Raw genomic sequence first — 21,191 nt, forward strand, 5'->3', positions numbered from 1 at the left:
GACGAGCACCCCTGGGTTCAATTTCCAGGACCACAAAAAAGACAAGAAACTTAAAATACATACTGCTAAGTGAAAGAAGTCAATCTGAAAAGACCACACACTGTACAAAATTCCAACTTTGACATTCTGCAAAAGGCACAACTATGATGAGAGTAAAAAGATTAGTGGTTAGAAGGGCGAAAAGGTGGGATTTTTAAACCTGAATGTTTTCATGAATTGTGTTCAAGTCATTATGTATAACAACAAGAATAAATCCTAAAACTATGAATAACTATGAGTAACAAATGTATCAATGTGGTTTAAATGATTATATGTACCATCTCTGGTAAAGGGGAAGGGGCTAAATGGGAAACTTTGGTATTCTGCTCAATTTTGCTATGAACCTACAGGTACTCTTAAAAGTCAATTAAAAAAAAAAAAACTGTACAAGAGAATTTACAGGTCTACGATACAATCAACAGAGATCTGAGCCAGCTATAGTAGAACATGCTTGTAATCCCTGACTCAGGGAGACTGAGACAGAAGTTTAAGGACAGCCTAAGAAACTTAGGAAGAACCTGTCTCAAATTTTTTAAATGTGGGGATGTAGTTCAGTAGTGAAGCACCACTGAGTTTAACTCCCAGAACCAAAATAAGTAAATGATCTGAGAGTCATTAGAATATAGACTGTTGAAGGTCAGGAAATAAATAAGCCCTAAATAAAGCACTAAAAAGAGGATATAGAAAATAAAAAAAAAAAAATTGCCCTATGTAGCAGCAGATGTTAAAACCCAATAAAACCAAATCATTTAAAATACATTAGAAATACTATTTAAAAGAACTATTCTTAAGAATATTTATTGTAGCCAGGCCCAGTGGCACTGCCTATAATCCCAGCAGCTCAGGAGGCTGGGGCAGGAGAATCACAAGTTCAAAGCCAGCCTTGGCAACTGGAGGCTCTCAGCAAGACCCTGTCTCAAAATTTTTTATAAAAAGGGCTGGGGATGTGGCTCAATGGTAAAGTGCCCCTGGGTTCAACCTCTGGTACCAAAAAAGAAAACCAGAAAAAAAAAATTATTGTTAAGAACAAATTCATCCCCAAGTTCTTCAGGGTTCTTTTGGGGGTGGAAGTGGAATTCTGAAATGCCATATAGAACTTGTTGAAAATTAAAGTCTGTACCAAAAAATATTCAAAATTTAACATTTAACAAGAAGTATATAGAAATTCAATAATTTATAATACAAGAAAAATCTAAGAGCTGGAATTGTGACTCAGCAGTAGAGCGCTTGCCTGGCATGTGTGGGCCCTTGGTTTGATCCTCAGCACTGCATATAAATAAATAAGTACAATAAAAAAAAAAATCTGACAACTAAAAAATATTTTTAAAAAATAAAGGAAGAAAGAAAAATCTGCAATAGACCTCTTTAAGCAAAAAAAGGACTTCTGAACTTTAAAACTGATATAATATAATGTAAGCAGTCACCTAAAACTTTATGAAGTTATTAAACTTACTTTGTTACTCTCATTATATCAGATCAGTTTTCAAAATACCTTACTCACTGAAAATAAAATCCTATTCATCATATTATTACCAGATAATTATTTCTTTTGTAAACCTCCCCCCCAAAAAATACTGAGGACTGAACTCAGGAGGGCTGAGCTATATCCTCAAACCTTTTTATTTTTAGACAGGGTCTTCTTACTAAGCTTCACAGGCTGCCCCTGAACTTTCGATCCTCCTGCCTCAGCCTCCTGAGTAGCTAGGATTACAGGTACATGTCACTATACTCAGATCTTTTAATTTTAATCTAATATTATTTTCTAATTACATTGTAAGAAAATTCTATAGTAATTTTGTAAAAATTTCTTGAGCCAGGCATGGTGGCATATGCTTATAGTTACAGCAACTCGAGGCTGAGGCTGGAGGATCACAAGTTCAAAGCCAGTCTCAGCAATTTATCTAGGCCCTAAACAATTTAGTGAGACCCTGACTCAAAATAAAAATGAAAAATGAGAAGGGTTAGGGATGTGGCTCGTTGGTAAAGTGACCCTGAGGGTTCAATTCCCAGTAAAAAAAAAAAAATTCCTAAGATGAAGGATATTAAGATGTAAATTACTGGGCAAAGTGGCACATGCCCATAATCATAGCAGCTTGGGAGGCTGAAGCAGGAGGAATATTAGTTCAAAGCCAGCCTCAGCAAAAGCAAGGCATTAAGCAACTCAGGTATAACCTAACTCTAAATAAAATGCAAAATAGGGGGCTGGGGATATAGCTCAGTTGGTAGGGTGCTTGCCTCACATGCACAAGGCCCTGGGTTCAATCCCCAGCACCACCAATTAAAAAAAAAAAAAAAAACTCAAAATAGGGCTGGTGATGTGGCTGAGTAGCCCTGAGTTCAATCCCTGGTACCTGGCCTCCAACAACACAACAACAACAACAACGTATGCAAATTAAATAGATATAAACTGAACTACATTTGTTCTAAATTTGTATTTTGTACAACACTTACCATGAGTTCACAGTTCTATTAATTATACTATATTTCAGTTTAAAATATGAAATGTAAAAAAAAAAATAATAAAATATGAAATGTTACTAAACTATTCTAGAAAGATGTTAAATGGGTCATTTAAACCATTCTACAATATATATAAAGAAAAATTTTGTGCAAACTAGGGAAAAAAATCTGGACAGAATAGCAACTAAACGTCCCAGATTACAGAAATTCACCCTCATTTAAATTCCCAGAATGAAAAAGCACAACTACTTTGTGTAAATAATTTTGAGTCTCAAAATCTATCAGTCAGAAAATTCTAACAGCTAACCAAAATCCTACACGCCTATAATCCCAGCAGCTTGGGAGACTGAGGAGGTTCTAAATTCAAGGCCAGTCGTAGCAACTGACAGAGGCTCTAAGCAAATTAGTGAGACCCTGTCTCAAAATTAAAAACAAAAGGGGATGGGGATGTAGCTCAGTAGTAAAGTGCCCCTGGATTCAATTCCCAATATTAAAAAAAAAAAAAAAAAAAAGTTACCAGACCATTACATTTGTCAGATTATACTTTGCTCTTCAGTACCTTCTAAAGGAGATAGTGATACCACAGATACCTAATGATCAATTAAAGGGACTCAATGTTCCACTTTTCCAAGTTAGTTAACTGTCTAAAACTGCTAAAAAGAAACTTCAATTTTAATCAACTTGACTTTCTAAATTCCAGACTTACAAGATCCATTCAAATCCCCCATCATAATATCCAAAATCATCTCAGAAAGTGTATCAACTTATCATTTAATTCTCCTTTTCAACAACAAAATACACTGAGAAAAACACAGCACTAATGATTTATAACATGATTTCACAAATTCCAATCTATGCACTTCAAACATATCCAGCATGCTAAGATAACCTACTTATTTATTTTTGGAGTGAACCCAGAGGCTTTGCCACTGAGCCACATATGGCCTTGCTAAATTGCTGAGGCTAACCTTGAACTTGAAATCCTCCTGCCTCAACATCCCCAGTCCTTGGGATTACAGGCATGCATAACGTCTTTAGTTATCAAACTAACTTGATGCCCTAGTATCAAGCGTTTGTTGCACACTTACTATGGGCCTGCCATTGATCTAAGCACTTGAGTTATTTTCATCTCAATTCTCAACCACGCTTGAAGTGCTGTCATTACACCCATTTTGCAGATAAGGAAAACGAAGTACAGAAAGGTTAAGTATACTGCCCAAGGTCACAAACCGGTGGGGCAGGATTCGGATCAAAGGGGACAATCTGACCTCAGAGCCAGTGTTCCCAACTCTTAACTTATGAAAAGAGCTAACAATTGACCCCTGAGAGCCGCTTAGCTAGAAATGGTGAATGCTCATCTGGTAAGAAACGGACAATCACACCAGTCCTAATATCCATGTTCCTGACTTCTATGACTTTGACAAATCAACTACACAAACTGGACTTTTTTGAATGTCAGAGCAAACATATTCTGCATCTTTCCAGGAACCAGAGGGGGCAAAGAAAACCTGCGAATCGATATGGTCCAGGTTACCGACATTCCTAAGTTATACATCTGGGAGAGTCGAGAAAGGACCCCACAGTCCTCGGGGAAGGAAGCCTAGGAAAAGCAGGGTTTATAATAAAAAGCTAGAGCTGCCTTGGCAAGTCGTTCACGCGCTCTCCTCTTTAATGACATAAACAAGGGAGGAGGCTGCATTCTTCCCACTGCACAATGAAGGCTCAGGCCGAGTGAGAGGAAGAACGCAGCACCACCGGGACGACTCCGGCCGGGGGTCTCGGGCAGGGAGTGGAGACCAAGGCGGCCGCGGCGCCCCGCGCGGCCCCAGCCTCCCGGCGCCGCGGGGAGGGGCCGGAGGAAGGGCCGGCTGCTGCCCGCACTCAGCTGACCTCCGCCATGTTGGCCACACACCCCGGGACCCTCCACAACAAAGGCCGGCACCCGGGCGCGGGGCGCACCGGGCGCCTCCCCTGGCCGAGCCCGCCTCCGGGCGCGCGGGGGCCGGGGCGCCGTCGAGGCCCTTCCCCAGCCCGCGGCCCCGCCGCGCCGGGCCGACCCCCACCCGCAGCCCCGCCGGGCCCGGGGCGCAAGGGGCGGGGGCGGGGGCGAGCGGCGGCAGCGGCGGGCAGGGGAGGGGCGGGGGGCGGCGCTCGGAGGTCGGGCGGCCGGGCTCCGGCCGAGACAAAGGCGCCGCGGCGCAGGGGACTGCCCGCGTCCCGTCCCTGACCGCGCAATCCGGCCCGGCCAGGCTCAACCGCCCGCCGCCATTACCGGGCCTGGGAACCCTCCTCCCGGAGAGCCCCTCACTGCCGGCTCCTCCCTCCAGGCCGGGCCCCACTTACCTGTGGGCGGAGAGCGCGCCTCGGACCCCGGTCCTGGCTCAAACGCGCTCCGTCACCAACCGCCGCCACCGCGGGCAGCGCCACCGCCTCTCCCCCGCGCCGAGACCGACGGGACACCCCGGGCCGCCGCCGCCGCTCGAGAGCGCGCCCCGCCACGGTCGCCACGGCTCCCCCCTAGCCGCCGCCGCCGCCGCCGTTTCGCGCGTCCTCGAGCCCGCCGCGCGCTCCCGCTAAATACCACACACTGCGGCGGCCGCCATGAGGAGGCGCGGTCCCGCGCGCTGGGATCCCCGAGGGGGCGGGGCTTCCCGTGGGTGCGCAGGCGCAGAGGCGCTGGCGCGGCCGGCCGCGGCGGCGGCGCCCCGCACAAACAGCGCGGTGCGCGTCTGCCTGGGCGGCGGTTGGCCCTCCAGCTCATGGGTTACGGTGGCGGCGCCCTCACACCTCCCTCTCAACAAATTCTGGCACGTCACCCTTCTCTCCTCAACTGTCCCAGCCGCGGAAAACGGGAGCTGGCTTGCCTGCCTGCCTGCCTGCCGCGTCAGGGGCCACTCCTTCCTCGCCACCCGCTGCGCTTTGTTTCCCGGGTCCCTGCGACCACCCTCCTCCGTCCCCAGGGGTAGTCCAGCACCCAACCGGGAGTGCCTGCCTGGAGCTGGCCTCGTACCCCTGACAAAGCTGCCGGTTGCTATTTATGGCTCCTCCAGTTTTGTGGGCTGGTTTTGCACAGCGCCTCCATGGGCTCTAACTCCATTCTTTCCCAAAGCAGAAAGAGACCGGATGACCTGGCCACCGACACACCTCCTAAGAGGTCCAAGCCTCTCCTGTTGTTTTGAGGGGATCCTTCAGCGAAAGCAGGACCTATTTCAAATGCTTTTTTCGCTATGGAGTGGATAGAGTAGATAGTGTGAAACTCATATTTTCTTATGCGTCCTCACTCATCTAGAAAGTTCTTATTTAGACGCGATGTGTTGTGCTGCTTTAAATAAATTTAAAAAAAAAAAACGAAAACATCACAATTCTTTGATGGATGCAGTGAACAAATGCTAGTTCCTGAGACACAACCCCCACAAAAATGTGCAAACAAAAAAGGTCTTAAGAGATTTTAGAAAACAACTAATCCTCTTTATATTCAACCTCCACACAATCAGCAGATCTTGACGGGGCAATTTTTATGAGAACACAAGTTTCTGCTCACACGCTGAAGGCAGAGAATCCGTTATCTTAGGTACTAATGCAACCTGCTAATTTTTTGCTTCTCTGAGCACATTTGTATAGTCTGTGCCTGCATTGATACTTGGACTTCTGTTCTTAATATTTTGTTTATTGTGGCTTGCTCTCTCCCCCTGGGACCATTAGCACATCCAAACAATGTTTCTTGAGGTCAGAAAAGAAAAAAAAAAAATGTGCTTAGCCACAAATGATACACTACTCACATGTTGGACCTTGGTCCCTAAAGCTCTAATGTCAGTTGGAGACTTGTGTGCCCTTGTGTAGGTCCAACAGTTAATGATGGTGTTCTCATTCATTTCTTCACCAACATATCGACAGAAGGGTTCTAAGATGTTCAGTCATATACTATGCTTGGTCATAAAGATTAGCAAATGAGGAAGTCCTCATGGAAAGTTCTGAGACTACAGAGCCACTGGCTCTACATTTACAGAGTATATATAGCCTAGTAGGAAATAAAAATGCTAATCAGTGTCATAGATTAAATGTATCACTGCAGCCATGGTACCAAAAAAATAGCAAAAAAAAATGTGCCTTGGAAAGTGTGTAACAGGACAGGGAACTGGGTAGAGATCTAAATTATTAGAAGGAATTAACCATATTGGAGTTAGTGAGAACCTGAAGAAGAGTAAAACCACTGCCTGTTCCAAGAACTGGGGGGGGGGGGGGGGGGGGGGGTGACAAAACACAACTATGGATTTTTGTTTTGTCTTTTGACGGGTGGGGAAAGAGGGGCCAGGAGAGAGGACAGAAGGGTATGAAGTCCTGAGATGCAGCCCAGCTTGTGGTGCTCAAGAAGCCAGGGGGGCGCAGAGAAGGCTGAGCTTTGTGGGCCAAGTTACTTAAGTTTCCTAAAACAATACTACTTAGGCTGGTGAAGCCAAGAAAGGATTCATTGAGACCATCAAGTTTTAACTAGGTGTGGCCTAAGCGGTGGAAGTTTCCCACATGAAGAGGGAAAGGCTTTCCAAGCAGAGGGAGCATTCAGAAAGGGACAATCCAGACAAGAAATGAAGGCCTGAACTGGAGAAGTGGCCACAGAAATGGAGAGGGGGGGCTTTGAAGAGATAGATGATCTTGGATGAATCAAGTGGATTTCAAGAGAGTCGATGTATATCTGATAATGACAAAAAATGTAGAAATAGGAATAGTATTAGCTGCCTTTCTTTTTTTTTTTTTTTTGTACTAGGAATTAACCCCAGGGGTGATTTATCACTAATCTATATCCCTGCACTTTGTTGTTGTTGTTGTTTTGAGACAGTATCCTGCCAAGTTGCCTTGGGCCTCACTAAGTTACTAAGGCTGGTTTTGAAATTGGGAACCTCCTGCCTCAGCCTCCCAAGCTCCTGGGATTATGGGTGTGTGCCACCAGGCCCAGTTTAGCTGCAATTTTTAAGCATCTACCCCGTGCCAATCACATGCATTACTTCATCAATCCCTACTCCAAGTAGTAATTGCCATTATCATTCCCATTTAAACTAGGAGGCAATTGAGGCATGATGACATTAAAGCCTGAACTGGAGAGGTAGCCACATAGTGGCAAGAGCCAGGATTCAAACCCCAAACCAGTTTCATTAGCTAGACTAAAGGTGATGTACAGGGAGCCCAGCAGGAGGCAAGATAAATTCTCTGCAAGTATTAGGTGAGAAGTGCCTAGGGCAAAAGCAAAAAAACAGCTGGAATTAGGGACCCAGAATTTAGGAAGTAGACCACAGGTCACTATCCCATGAAGGGGCTGGCTGTAGTTCCATTCAGGCAGGTTTTCTGGAATCCACTCGAAACAAAGGGTCCTAATGGGGGAAACTAACTTAAATGAATTCTTTGTACAAAAAAAAAAAAAAACACAATTAGGGTTCATTTTGGAGCAGACATTTTGAGATTTGTCCATTACAATTATGACATAACTACATATTACAAAAATGAATCATGGGATTTTTTTAAGTGAAATAAAACTTTGATCTCAACAAGCTGCCAGACCAAATCAGGCACCGTGGCACATGTCTGTAGTCCTAGCTACTTGGGTGGGCTGAGGCAGAAGGAGCCCAGGAGTTCAGGGCAAGCTTGGGCAACAGAGTGATCACTGTCTCTTTATAAAACAAAAAAGAAAAAGAAGTTTTGGTTGGGGATGTAGTTCAATGGCAAAGCATTTGCCTGACATGTGCAAAGCCCTGGGTTCAGCCACCAGCATGGGGGTGAGGGTGGAGCTGACATGAAACTGAAGCTGATAACATTCAGAGATACTGATAAACTTAACGTTTAGTGGTATCATATTACACTATTAGGTTAGAAAATGCAAAGAAAAAATAAGCATAATCAAAATTATCCTTAAAAGTCCCTTCAATCGCCCATAAATTCCAATATACATCATTTTGTTTTTTACAGTCCCAGTATAAATGCCCACCATGTGATAAATTTTACATATGCAATACATGATTGTATGATGTTTCTGATTACACTATTTCAACTACAATTTTTTTCTCACATTTTTTGGGGAAGTTGCAATTCCTATGTATATGGCAACATCAAAAGCTGAGTTTGGGGCTGGGGTTATGGCTCACTGGTAGAGAATTTGCCCAGCATGTGTGAGGCACTGGGTTCAATTCTCAGCACCACATATAAATATATAAAATAAATGTCCATTGACAAACTTTTAAAAAGTTGAGTTTCACTCCAGTTGGAGGTAAACCTTCCATTCTCACTGGCAATAGGCAAGGAGTGGCCATATGGCCTTGACTTGAGTTGCTCTGGGGGAGATACAGCTCTGGGGTAGAATGCGGTATTGTCCCCCATGCCCCAAAACCTCCATCCTCTGGGCAAGAGAGACTACAGAGAACTTGGCCAATGTGGCAACTGATGGTTCTAGACAACCCTGCTTTGTCAAAGACGGATTTTGCCCCCGACACTTTTATCCCTTCTACCCAAAAACATTTTGTCCCTCTGAAAATGACAACACAATACCTCTCTGGTCCTGAATTACCTTGCAAGTTCTGGATTCCTAGAGGTAGCAGGGTTGACTGGAACATACTAGAAACACTCAATGGCCAAGATCAGTCTCTAAGTATCAGAGTTTTAAGTCAGCCCCACAAGCAACTTCTGCCTCTGGATTTCTTACCATTGGTTTTCTTGTCTTGGTTTGTTTCTGCTCTCCTCTACAAAAGTCAAAATTATTTCTCCTTCCTTCTCTCCCTTCCTTTAAATACAAAACTAATCTAATCAGTTTAACTTCACCCAATGGATATTAATGAGATTTAGGAGGGTCTGACCTGATGATCTGATTGGGTTAATTCTGGTTGATAGGTGGAGAAGAGGGCTGGGGATGTGGCTCAGTGATAGAATGCCCATGGGTTTAAAAAGAAATGAAAAAAGAAATTTAAAGAACACATTATATAGCCCCACGACGGGATAATTAAATATCCTTTTTCTGAACAGGAAGGAATTGGGCTTCCATTACAGTTAATCTAAGAAAGCATTTTGTAAACAGTAAATAGTGCTCTAAAAAAAATTTCAGATTGGGTGACAAATCTTTTCAGGTCACATGGGAAATCATTTCAGGGTAGGAAGGCTCTCTGATCTCCTCAAACCATATCAAATGACAATTCCATCCACTCCAAGGGAACCAAAAGCACTGGTCCTGTAACTGACCCACTGTAAATGATTGATTTTTCTCTAACTACTAAAGCAGGCACTGATGACTATCTATGTTTGGGGGTTTCATGTGGATGCGTATTAACTTTATATTTAACATAGGTCAGATACCAACTCATTGGTTGTTCTCTAAAACAACTCTTCTTTCTATGATGCCTGGTAAGAATTTATTAAGAGATAAAGTAGTACCAAGTAAAATAAATTCAAAGTTTTGGTTTTTTGTTTGTTTGTTTGGTACTTTACCACTGAACTACATCCCCAGCCCATTTTCTATTTTTTATTTTGAAACAGCATCTCACTAAGATGCTTAGGGCCTTACTAAGTAGCTGACACTGGCGTTGAACTTGCTATCCTCCTACCTCAGATCACAGGTGTGTGCTGTTTTTGCATTGATGCATTATTTTTTTTCTTCAGAAAACTGTAGGTTTATCATTGATCCAGATTTCTAACATTTGGACTATGTTTTCAAGATTATATATTACTATGTGTTGTTTTGTTTTTCTTAGTACTGTGGATTGAACCCAGGGTTGCTCTACCACTGAACTACACCCCCAGCCCTTTTTTCTTATTTTTTGAGACAAGGTCTCACTAGTTGCTGAGGCTGATTTCTGACTTTTGATCCTCTTGCCTCAGCCTCCCAAGCAGCAGGGATGACACATTCACACACACTCCATCTTTCTCCCACATCCTCTATATGACTGTGTTTATGCTGTTCCATAAATTAAAAAGCACTTGGCACAATCTAACCAGGTTTGGGCTCCAGAGTACTTCATTTAAGAAAGATGGTTTCAACCACAGAGTATTGTGGTACACGCCTGTAACCCTAGTGACTCGGGAGGCTTGAGGCAGGAGGGTCACAAGTTCAAGACCAGCCTCAACAGTTTGGCAAGGCCCTAAGCAACTTAGCAAGGCGCTGTCTCAAAATACATACAGAAAGAAATAAATAGGGCTGGAATCTAGCTCAGTGGTAAAAGCACCCCCTGAGTTCAATCCCTAGTGCCAAAAAACACAAAACAAAAACATGAATTCAAATGATATGCATATACATCTCAGATATATAAAATTCTAACCTTTGCATCCTCCCTCCAATACAACATTACAATGCTTAGGTAAATTTCCAGATGCTTCCCAAATCTCAAGAATCTCACCTCACTTAGTATGACACCTCCCTCCAAGCAGCCACCAGTGCTCTTTTCTCAAAGCACAGACCTGCCTTTGTGAAGTTTCTGCCTTGCTGATGTTCTAATCACTAACTTTCTCCAATCCATGAATTTTTGGAAAACCCATTTCTCAAATTTCTCCTCCATCAAGCCTCTACTGGTTCACTAACTCACTTGAACAATGAACATGTGATTCAAAACACAATGGTTGTCCTCTACATACTCAAAGCATGCTGTCCTCTGCATGAATTAAAAAGCAATTCCAACCAAGTGCAGGGGCCCCCACACCTGTAATCCCAGCAATTTGGGAGGCTAAGGCAGAAGGATTGCAAATTCCAGCCAGGCTGGGCAATTTAACAAGACCCTGTCTTAAAATAAAAATTAAAAAGGGATGGGAATGGCGTTGGGGTTGTAGCTCAATGGTAGAGCACTTGCCTAGCATGTGTGAGGCACTGGATTTGAACCTCACCACCGCATATAAATAAATAAATAAAGGTACATTGACAACTAAAAAAAAATACATTATTAAAAAAAGAGGAATGGGAATGTAAATCAGTGTTAGAATGCCCCTAAATTTAATTCTAATTTTCCAGTAGAAAAAAAAAAAAAGATGTAGCTTTCTGGACAAGAGACATCTAGAACTAAACACAGCTCAGAAGAGATTTAAACAGATATTTTTGGTCTTGTGAACTAGGCTGTTGTAAAATAATCATGTTGATGTTAAACACATAGAAATCACTTGTACAGTCTGCACTGGTTCAGCCAACTTTTACAGTGTAATTGCAACTTTTTTTTTTTTTAAGATGAGTATTTGCTCTGTTGCCCAGGCTGGTCTTGAACTCATGACTCATGATCCTCCTTCCTCAGCCTCGGAGTAGCTAGGATTATAGATAGGCATGTGCCACTGCACCCAGTGTGGAAATGCTGCTTTTTTTTTTTTTTTTAATAGTACTGGGGATTGAACTTGAACTCAAGAACCCTTTGCTAACAGTGAGCTACATCTCCAGCTCTTTCTTTTCTTTCTTTTTTTTTTTTTTTTTTTGAGACAGGGTCTCACTAAATTCTCCAGGATGGCCAGCAACTTACAATTCTCCTGACTCAGTCTCCTGATAGCAGTTGACACATGACAGCCATGTGCCATAATATTCAACTGCTATCTCCTTTTACGTCAGACAATGGATAACTATTTATCATGCATTTAAGGTGGATAGCTCTGGAGCCATTAGCATTCCCTTCAGAGTTCAGCTCTGCTGCTAGCCCTTTCTTGGCCTGAAACTGGGAAGTATGGCTACCTCCCAAGTAGATTACTATCAGTTTTATAAAGGAAAGCAGGTACCCAGCATGTCAAACATGCCTAAAGCAGAGCAGAAACAATGTTTTCTTTATCAGACACACCTGTTGCCAGTTTTTCACTGTCTGGGGCTAGTGAATGCAAACAAATTCTCCCAAACATGGTGAAGACGTTAGAGATAAATAATAAATCCAAGATGGAAATTGGAACTAGCTGTGGAAAAATTCTCAACAGCCCAAGAGATCAGGAAATGCATTACCCCTAACTGAAGTTTTCCTTTAATAGCTTCATGGTTCTTCGGGAGATAGGCAAACAATCTACCACTGATATACAAATACCCCCAACCCTTTTTTAAAATTTTATTTCCAGACCGGATCTCACTAAATTGCCCAGGCTGGTCTTGAACTCAAGATCCTCCTACCTCAGCCTCTCAAGTAGCTGGAATTACAGGAAGCACCATTCATTTAGGATTTTATGTACCTGCTGATCTGCAGAGGTAGGTGGTGTCGACATTGACAACAGTAACTTTCCAAATGCCAGTTTAGAGTCAATTGGAATGCATTCAGTAAAACCCCTGCCTCCCAACATGCACATACTCATTTTAAGGATACACATCTTTTTTTTTTCTTCCCCTTCCTCCCTCTCTCCCCTTTTCACATGCTCCTCCCCCCCCCTTTTTTAATCTTTCTTTCTTCAGTATCGGAAGTTGGATCCAGTGGTCCTTTAATACTGACCTACATCCCCTACCCTTCTTACTTTTGATTTTGAGATAGGATCTTGCTAAGTTGCCCGGGTTGGTCTCCAACTTGCAATACTCCCACTTCGGCCTCCCAAATCACTGGGATTACAGGGCATGCACCACAGTGCCCAGCCAGAATTTTTCTTGATGGTTATCAATTTAGCTTTTTAAAAATTAAGTAATTCTTGAGCTCCTGTTACATGCCACCATGTACACCAATCCCATTGAGGGCAGGGGCATATCCCATTCAGATTGTATTGCCATCTAAGCCCAGTTCAGTGCCTGGCACATAAAGAGTCCTGGATGTTCACTACGCCTGAACATCCAACCATAGTGAAACATGCTTATAATCCCAGCCACTCATGAGGCCAAGAGAAGAGGAAACCAGCCTCAGCAACTCAGAAAGATTCTATCTTTTAAAAAGAAAAGGAAAAGAAATCCTGGTAGAGTGCCCGTGAATTATTTCCCCAGTACCTGGGTGGGACACGGGGCAGGGGGAAGGGGTTGAAAAAAATGAAAATAGATTACATTAGGACTATTCCCTTAAAAGCTGTCTGTCTATGGACTCTATTTGTAGTTTTCCTTTTAATATGTTTTCATTCCTTATTAGCAGATACTTGCCCTTCTTTCCAAAGTATCTTAGAGGAACTAGCATCTATCGAACTCTTAACATGCTTAAGTTTATGGGTTACCTAATTTAAAACTAACAAATGTATAAAGTAAGTTTTGTTTTTCCCCCATCTTACAGATGAGGAAACTGAAATTCAGAGAGGATAAGTTTCTTTCCCAAGAGCGCATATTAATAAGTGCTGAAGTGAAAGTTGGTGTCCAGGTCTGCCTGGCTGGGAAGCTCTTGCTTTTTGTTCCGTGTCTGAGTCTCTCGACAGATATGCATGGATCTCAGAGGAGTTACAACTGGACCCTTTAAGTCCTTCTTGAGAATTTTAAATTCAAGGTCTTTTTTTAAAAAATTAGTTTTTAGTTGTAGTTGGACACAATATCTTTATTTATTTTTATGTGGTGCTGAGGGCCTTGCCCATGCCAGCCCAGTGCTCTACCACTGAGCCATAACCCAACCCTAAATTCAAGGTCTTCATTTTTAATGCTAAAAGAATGGATAAAACATGGACAGCTACCTACAACTCTATGTCAACTTAAAAATGAAGATACAAGTATAACATTTAGGGTTCACTGGAGAGCACAGGAAGCATTAAAGCAGCACTGGTTAAAGGATCATTCTGGTGAAGGATACAGAAAGGAGGGATCCAGGTAGAGGGTGGATGGAGGAAAAGGGGACTGATTTTCTTTTTCTTTTTGGCATTAGAGATTCAATCCAGGACTTCACACATGCTAGACACAAACACTGAGCTAAAATTCCAGCCCTTTTTTATTTTGAGGAAGGGTCTCATTAAATTGTCCAGGCTGGCCTTGGACTTACAAGCCTCAGTCTGCTAAGTAGGTGGGATCACAGGTGTGTGTCACTGTGCCCTCCTCCACATTTGAAACAAAATAGTAATGGTGGTGGTGGTTGTTATTATTATTAATGTTGTTTTGATACTGGGAATTGAACCAAGGGGTGACCCAACTTGTGATCCTCCAGCTCCAGCCTACTGAATTGCTGGGATTACGGGCGTGAGCCACCACACCTGGCGCATTTGAATTTTTAAAAAAAAAAATATTTTGTTTTAGTTGTAGTTGGACACAATACCTTTGTTTTTATGTGGTGCTGAGGATTGAACCCAGCGCCCGGCATGTGCTAGGCGAGCGCTCTACTGCTGAGCCACAACCCCAGTGCCCCCTTGAATTATTTTTTTTTAATATTTTTAATTGCCAATGGATTTTTAACTTTATTTGTTTATTCATATGTGGTGCTGAGGATAGAACCCAGGGCCTCACACATGCTAGGCAAGTGCTCTACCACTGAGCCACAATCTGAGCCCCCCGCCTTGAATTATTTTTAACCACACAAAATTGGCCCTGCATATCCATAGGTTCCAGCAGCTTGGGTGGCTGAGGTAGGAGGATCACAAGTTCAAAGCCAGCGTAAGCAAAGTGAGGTGCTAAGCAACTCAGTGAGACCCTGTCTCTAAACAAAATACAAAATAGGGCTGGGGATGTGGCTCAGTGGTTCAGTGACCATAAGTTCAATCCTTGGTACAGGGTGGAGGTGGGGGTGGGGTGGGGATACTGACCAGAATAATTTTAGAGAAAGAAGAGTTTATTTGAGAGTTCATGGTTTCAGAGGTCTGAGTCCATAGACAGCAGGCTCCATTCCTCAGGGTTCTAGGTAAGGCTGAACATCATGGCAGAAGAGTGTGGCAGAGGGAAGTGGCTCAAATGATAATCAGAAAGTAGAAAGAGACTCCACTCACTAGATGCAAAATATGTACCCCAAAACACACCCCCAATGCTCACTTCCTCCAGCCACACCCTACCCACTTTCAGTTGCCACTCAGTTAATCCCTTCAGGGGATGAATTCACTGATTGGGTTAAGGGTCTCATAACCCAGCAATTTGTCTTCTAACCCTTTTTGCATTGTCTCACACATGAGCTTTTGGGGGACATTTCACTCCAAACTATTACAAGAAGCCTGGGAGACAAGATATAGTCTCCAAGGGCACTCCCCTAGTGACCTCCTTCCTCCAGGCACCTGCCAGTGGTCTACTCAAACTGTTAATCCATCATCAAATGTATTAATCCACTGATAAGGTTACAGTCTTCATGATCTAATCATTGACTAAAAATACCACCTCTGAACCTTGCTACATTGGAGACTGTATTTTCAAAACTTGAGCTTTTCAGGGGACATTCCAAATCCAAACCATAAGATGACCACAGTTTCCATCTTCCAACCTGCTTCTGCTTTTATTTTCTTTATTCAAGCTCAGCCCTGTTCCACATGTTCATCTGCACAATCATGATAGCTGAGGGGTCTGTCATGATAGATGAGGAAACTAAGGCCCACAAAAAAGTGAAAATTACTTGGTCTAGGGTCACTAATTAAGTAATCAAGCCTAGGCAGAATAGCTGTATTCTTATTCAAAGATCACACAACTTGTCCTTGAAGATTTTTATTGTCATTATTTTTAATTATAATAGTAACACAATGTACAATTGTCCCTCAGTGGTATACAAGGGAGATTATTTCCAGGACCCCCTGCAGATACCAAAATCTGCAGGTGCTCAAGACCTTTATATAAATGGTGATGTATTTGCATATAACCTATAGACATCCTCCTTTGTACTTTCATCTTTTGCAGTGCTGGGGAAAGAACCCTGGGCCTGGGTCATTCTAGGCAAGCACTCTACCAATGAGCTACACCCCTATCCCTTCCTGTGTACTTTAAATCATCTCCAGATTACTTAATAAAACTAATATAATATGAATGTTATGTAAATAGTTATCATACTGCATTATTCAGGAGATAATGACAAGGAAAAATGTCTGTACATGTTTAATATAGACTCAATAATTTTTGAATATTTTTGATCTACTGTTGGTTGAATCTATGAACTGGAACCTATGTATATGCAGGGCCAATTTTGTGTGGTTACAAATAATTCGGGGGGAGGGGGGGGGCTCAGATTGTGGCTCAGTGGTAGAGCACTTGCCTAGCATGTGTGAGGCCCTGGGTTCTATCCTCAGCACCACATATGAATAAACAAATAAAGTTAAAAATCCATTGGCAATTAAAAATATTAAAAAAAATAATTCAAGGGGGCACTGGGGTTGTGGCTCAGCAGTAGGCATGAAGGTCTTCATAAGGGAAAGAGGGAAGAAGGAGAGTCAGAGAGAGGGGAAGGGCGTGTGACAGTGAAAGCAGAGGTCAGAGAGATCCAGGAAGGGTCAATGAGCCAAGGAACATAGTCAGCCTCTAGAAAGCTAAGAAGGTAGGGAACCAGATTTTTTCCCTGGAGCATCCAGAAGGAGCCAGTCCTACTGACACTTTGATTTATCCCAGTAAGACTGATTTCAGACTGGTGATCTCCAGAACTGTAAGATAATATACACTTGTGTTGCTTTAAGCCACAAATTTGCTGTAATTTGTAGGAAACTAGAGCAGACAGATGTGGATGATGTGCTTTCAAATAGCACAGAACATCTGGAATTCAAAGCAAAACATCCCTAGGCAAATCTGTCAACAAAGTGGAGGCAGAAGGTTGTCCACATTGTTTGATTTTATTAAGACAGAGGAGGCCATCAAAGCTCAGTGACCTCTACTCATGCAATCTCAGTTTCTTAGTCCTTTGATTCTATTGTAAGAAAGCAAATATGTCTGTTTGCTAATATTTTAGTAAAACTAACCCTACGTTATTTAAGCAACTGATTCTTGGTAACTGTTTCTTCGGTAGTTAGAAATTGCTTCTCCCAGTTAATTTGTTAATCAAGAGAAACACGATTAACCCAAATGACTTTCCAGTAATGTGTCTATGTATTCATAGACACGTTTCTTTTCTTTCTCTTAATAAAAATGTAGCTCTCAAAGATGTCCTGAAAATAGTGCTCAAGCTTACCCCATTACAGCTTTAATGAGCCAAGAATTCTATTTTTTCCCTATTACACGGAACAATAATTCTTAACAGCTTAAATTTTCAAAGCACTTCACAAGCATTTAATTAATCCTCTCCAGTGCCAGAGAGAAGGAAACTGATATTCATAGTATCTCATCCTGACATCCTTTAATTTGGCAAGACTTCCGCTGCCTTTGAAAAAACAGTGTCTGTCTCCTGAAGGTTATTCGGGCCATCATTGCTTAATCGGTCATCTTTACCTAATGAAACTTGGTAATCGGAGAGGTTTAAGTGGCCATCTCATCTAGGTTAGATGGGGCAGGGGAGAGCTGCTTTTAGCCTGTAGAGAAATGGCTGTGATTCCCTCAGAGAAATGACAAAGCTCGTCTGTACCGAACCTGCGAGATGGGGCTCGTGATCGAGGCCCATTGCCAATTGCATCAGCACCTGATTCACTCCGTGGAACTGGGGCATGATGTGTATCATGAGGCTCTTCTCAGAACTCTGCTCTCCTGAGGCCCAGAGAGAATCAGCAGTTGAATTCCACAGTGTTCTTTGCTTAGCCTTCTCCTGTGCGTGGGAAGCTCTGGGAAGCCCTACTTTTCTCCCTATTCAGACCTGCTTCCTGCAGGAGGGATAATGAAGACAGACCAGCCACACATCATCTTGAAGATCTGCCAGAGGACAGTTTGGCTCACAGGTGTGGCATCTCTCACAGCCTCTCCACCCCCAGCCCCACCCAGACCCACTCCCTTTCCTACTTCCCACTCACTTATCTCTTCCCACTCCACATGTCAGTTACACAGTGGCCGGAATAAAGTCAAACTCCCATTTTCAATTCCAAGAAACGAAATTTAAGAAATGCTTTCTGAATGCAGGCTCCCTGACAGGCACTGTGGGATCCTCAGTGAGATAAGGACCCAGACCTGAAGAAGCTTCATGTCAAGTGACTATAATACAATTATAATAATGGAGGCTCCATCAAGCTACTACTGAGAAAGAGGATAAAGGAGGAGGAACAGAGAAGGGATCACACCATTTTTTAGGGGGTAGGAAGGGATTGTTGGAGGTTCATTTTATTTTATTTTATTTTCTATCTTGTGGTATAGGGGATTGAATTCAAATTAGATAAGCACTCTACTACCCAAGCTGGAATTTTATGTGGCCCTTATAGGACATGCTTTTAATGAGCATGATGGGGGATATTCTAGACCATGGGACTGGGGAATCTGCAGAATGTATTTGGGAAACAGAAGCCCTGTTTGGCCAAGTCCCGAAGGAGATATAGCCAGAAAGCAAGGTAGACCCAGATTGTAGAGTTTTATGAACAATAAAAATCCATTCCTATACTGGACGCAGTGGCACACACCTGTAATCCCAACAGCTTGGGAGGCTGAGACAAGAGGATTGCGAGTTCAAAGCCAGCCTCAGCAATAGCGAGGTGCTAAGCAACTCAGTGAGACCCTGTCTCTAAATAAAATACAAAATAGGACTGGGGATGTGGCTCAGTGATTGAGTGTCCCTGAGTTCAATCCCAGGTACTCCCTTCCCCACCAAAAACTTATCGCAGCAACTGAGGAGACTGAGGCAGGAGGATCCACGCGTTTGAGACCAGTCTAGGCAACTTAATAAGACCCTATTTCAAAATTAAAAACAAAAAGGTCTGGGGATAAAGCTCAGTGGTAGAGTCTCCCTGGATTTAATCTCTAGTACCACAAAACAACAAAACCAAAAAGAAGAGTCACTTGTTGGGATTATGGGTACTGGGGATTGAACTCAGGGGCATTCAACCACTGGGCCACATCCCCAGCCCTGTTTTGTATTTTATTTAGAGACAGGGTCTCGCTGAGTTGCTTAGTGCCTCACTTTTGCTGAGGCTTGCTTTGAACTCCCGATCCTCCTGCCTCAACCTCTCAAGCCGCTGGTATTACAGGCAAGCATCACTGCGCCTGACAGAAGAGTCATATTTTATGACACATGAAAATTATGTGAAATTAAAATATTCATATCTATTAATAAAGTTTTGTTGGGATTCATTTATACATTGTCCACATGGCTGCTTTTGCTACAGCAGCAGAGTTGAATACCTGCATCCATGGCTCCCCTAAGATAAACTATTTTTACTCTCTGACCCTTTACATAAATAGTTTGCCCAGCTGACATAGAGTAAATCATTTATAAATACATTTGAAAATCCTGTCATTTACCACATATATGTCAGAAGTGAGAAGAAATAATTTAAAAATGCAAGTGAACCTGAAGTACACACTCAAGTAACACCATAGGAATACACTCATTTATTGAGCACCTCAGAAGCAGGCACTTTTTGTTAAGCACCTTTATAAGGGATAATGACAGCAGTTATAATGTCGTTCCTAGTTTAATATGAACAAGAATAAGTACTTTACATATATTATTTCCTCCCAATTATATATTCCCAAGACACTTGACTGGAGATAATGCCCTTTTGGAGATAAGAAAACAAAAGCTCATGGAGGTCGAAGCAACTTGCCCAGGGTCCCTTGGTAGCAATTGACACTTAGTGGTAATAGACACACCTAGGATTTTACTCAGGTCTTGGGATTTCAAGTTTATTGTAGATTAAACATTAAACCACCATGATCTCACCATGATCCTGGGGTGTCAAGCTGAGAAATCCATTCCTAAGTCTGTCCCAAGGAGGAGCCATTGAAAGTTTTTGAGCAGGGAGAATAACACAGGTAGAGAGTCCTGCTGTGCGAGGATCAGCCTGGGCATGAGTGATGGTTTGGATAAGAGGTGTCCTCCATAATCTCCTGTGTTGATGCAGGAATGCTTGGAGATGAAATGATTGCATTGTGAGAGCTGTAACCTCATCAGTGCATCCTGGTTGAATAGACCGAGTGTTAACTGAAGGCAGGTGGGGCATGAATGGGGGAGGTGGCCCACTGAGGGCACATGATGTGGTGCCTCACCTAGAGCCCAGAGCAATGGAGTCAGTCATGTATGGACTGAGACCTCTGACATTACGAACCCTAAATAAACTTTTCCTCCTCTAAGTTGTACTTTGGTCGCAGGGAGAAAAGGCTGATTGACATAACATGCTAAGCAGGAAGGACTGGGCCTAGTACCCAGAATAAGTATGAGGATGCTCTCAGAGTAGATTCATGAAATGGGGGTGGAGGTAAAATCCAAAGGGAAGTGGATTATGGGGTAAGGGAGAGGGAAGGGTCAGAGTGACCCAGGTTTCAGATCTTAGGGGTTGAAAATGGTGAGCAGATTAGGGAAGGGCATGAAGAGATTAGGGGAGGAGGTAAAATCTAGACCTGGCATACTGAATGTTGTCTGGGGTATCCAGATAAAGAAGTAGAGCAGACCAAAGGACGTTGGGAATGGAAGTTGAGAGGGTAGCATGCTTTGCAGTATCATCAACCTAGAGGGGGGAGTTAAAATCAGAAGCTGTAATAGTTTGGATCTTAAGGTCCAGGTGGTAAAGGCCTTGGGCTAGAGCTATTGGGAGGTTATGGAACATTTAAGAGGTGGGACCTAGTACAAGGTCTTTAGGTCACTGGGGGCAAGCCAGCGAAGGGGATAATGGGATCCCAGCCTCTTTCTCTTGTTCTCTTGTACTTCCAGCCATGAGGAGAGCAGTTTTGCTCTGCTCCATGCCTCCATCATGATGTGGTTGTTGCTGCCTCACCCAAGGCAACTGGCCCAACCCATCATGGACTAAAAACCTCCAAAACTGTGAACCAAAATGAACCTTTTCTCTTTGTAAGTTGATCCTCTCAG

At 43.0% G+C, this 21,191-nt stretch overlaps 1 protein-coding gene across 1 annotated transcript in view; it reads right to left on the bottom strand.

The window, feature by feature from the left end:
• Siah1 (siah E3 ubiquitin protein ligase 1) overlaps positions 1-4,998 on the bottom strand; it is a 29,217-nt gene extending 24,219 nt beyond the window's left edge. Inside the window, exon 1 of the mRNA XM_046435107.2 lies at positions 4,843-4,998. The gene's annotated coding sequence lies outside the window, so the exon portion shown is untranslated. The remainder of the gene's footprint in view (positions 1-4,842) is intronic.
• Between the last annotated feature and the right edge of the window lie 16,193 nt (positions 4,999-21,191).

Source organism: Marmota monax, unplaced genomic scaffold (assembly GCF_021218885.2).
Source record: "Marmota monax isolate L192 unplaced genomic scaffold, Marmota_monax_Labrador192_F-V1.1 WCK01_AAM20220418_F8-fsc00024, whole genome shotgun sequence".
NCBI classification, from domain to species: Eukaryota; Metazoa; Chordata; class Mammalia; order Rodentia; family Sciuridae; genus Marmota; species Marmota monax.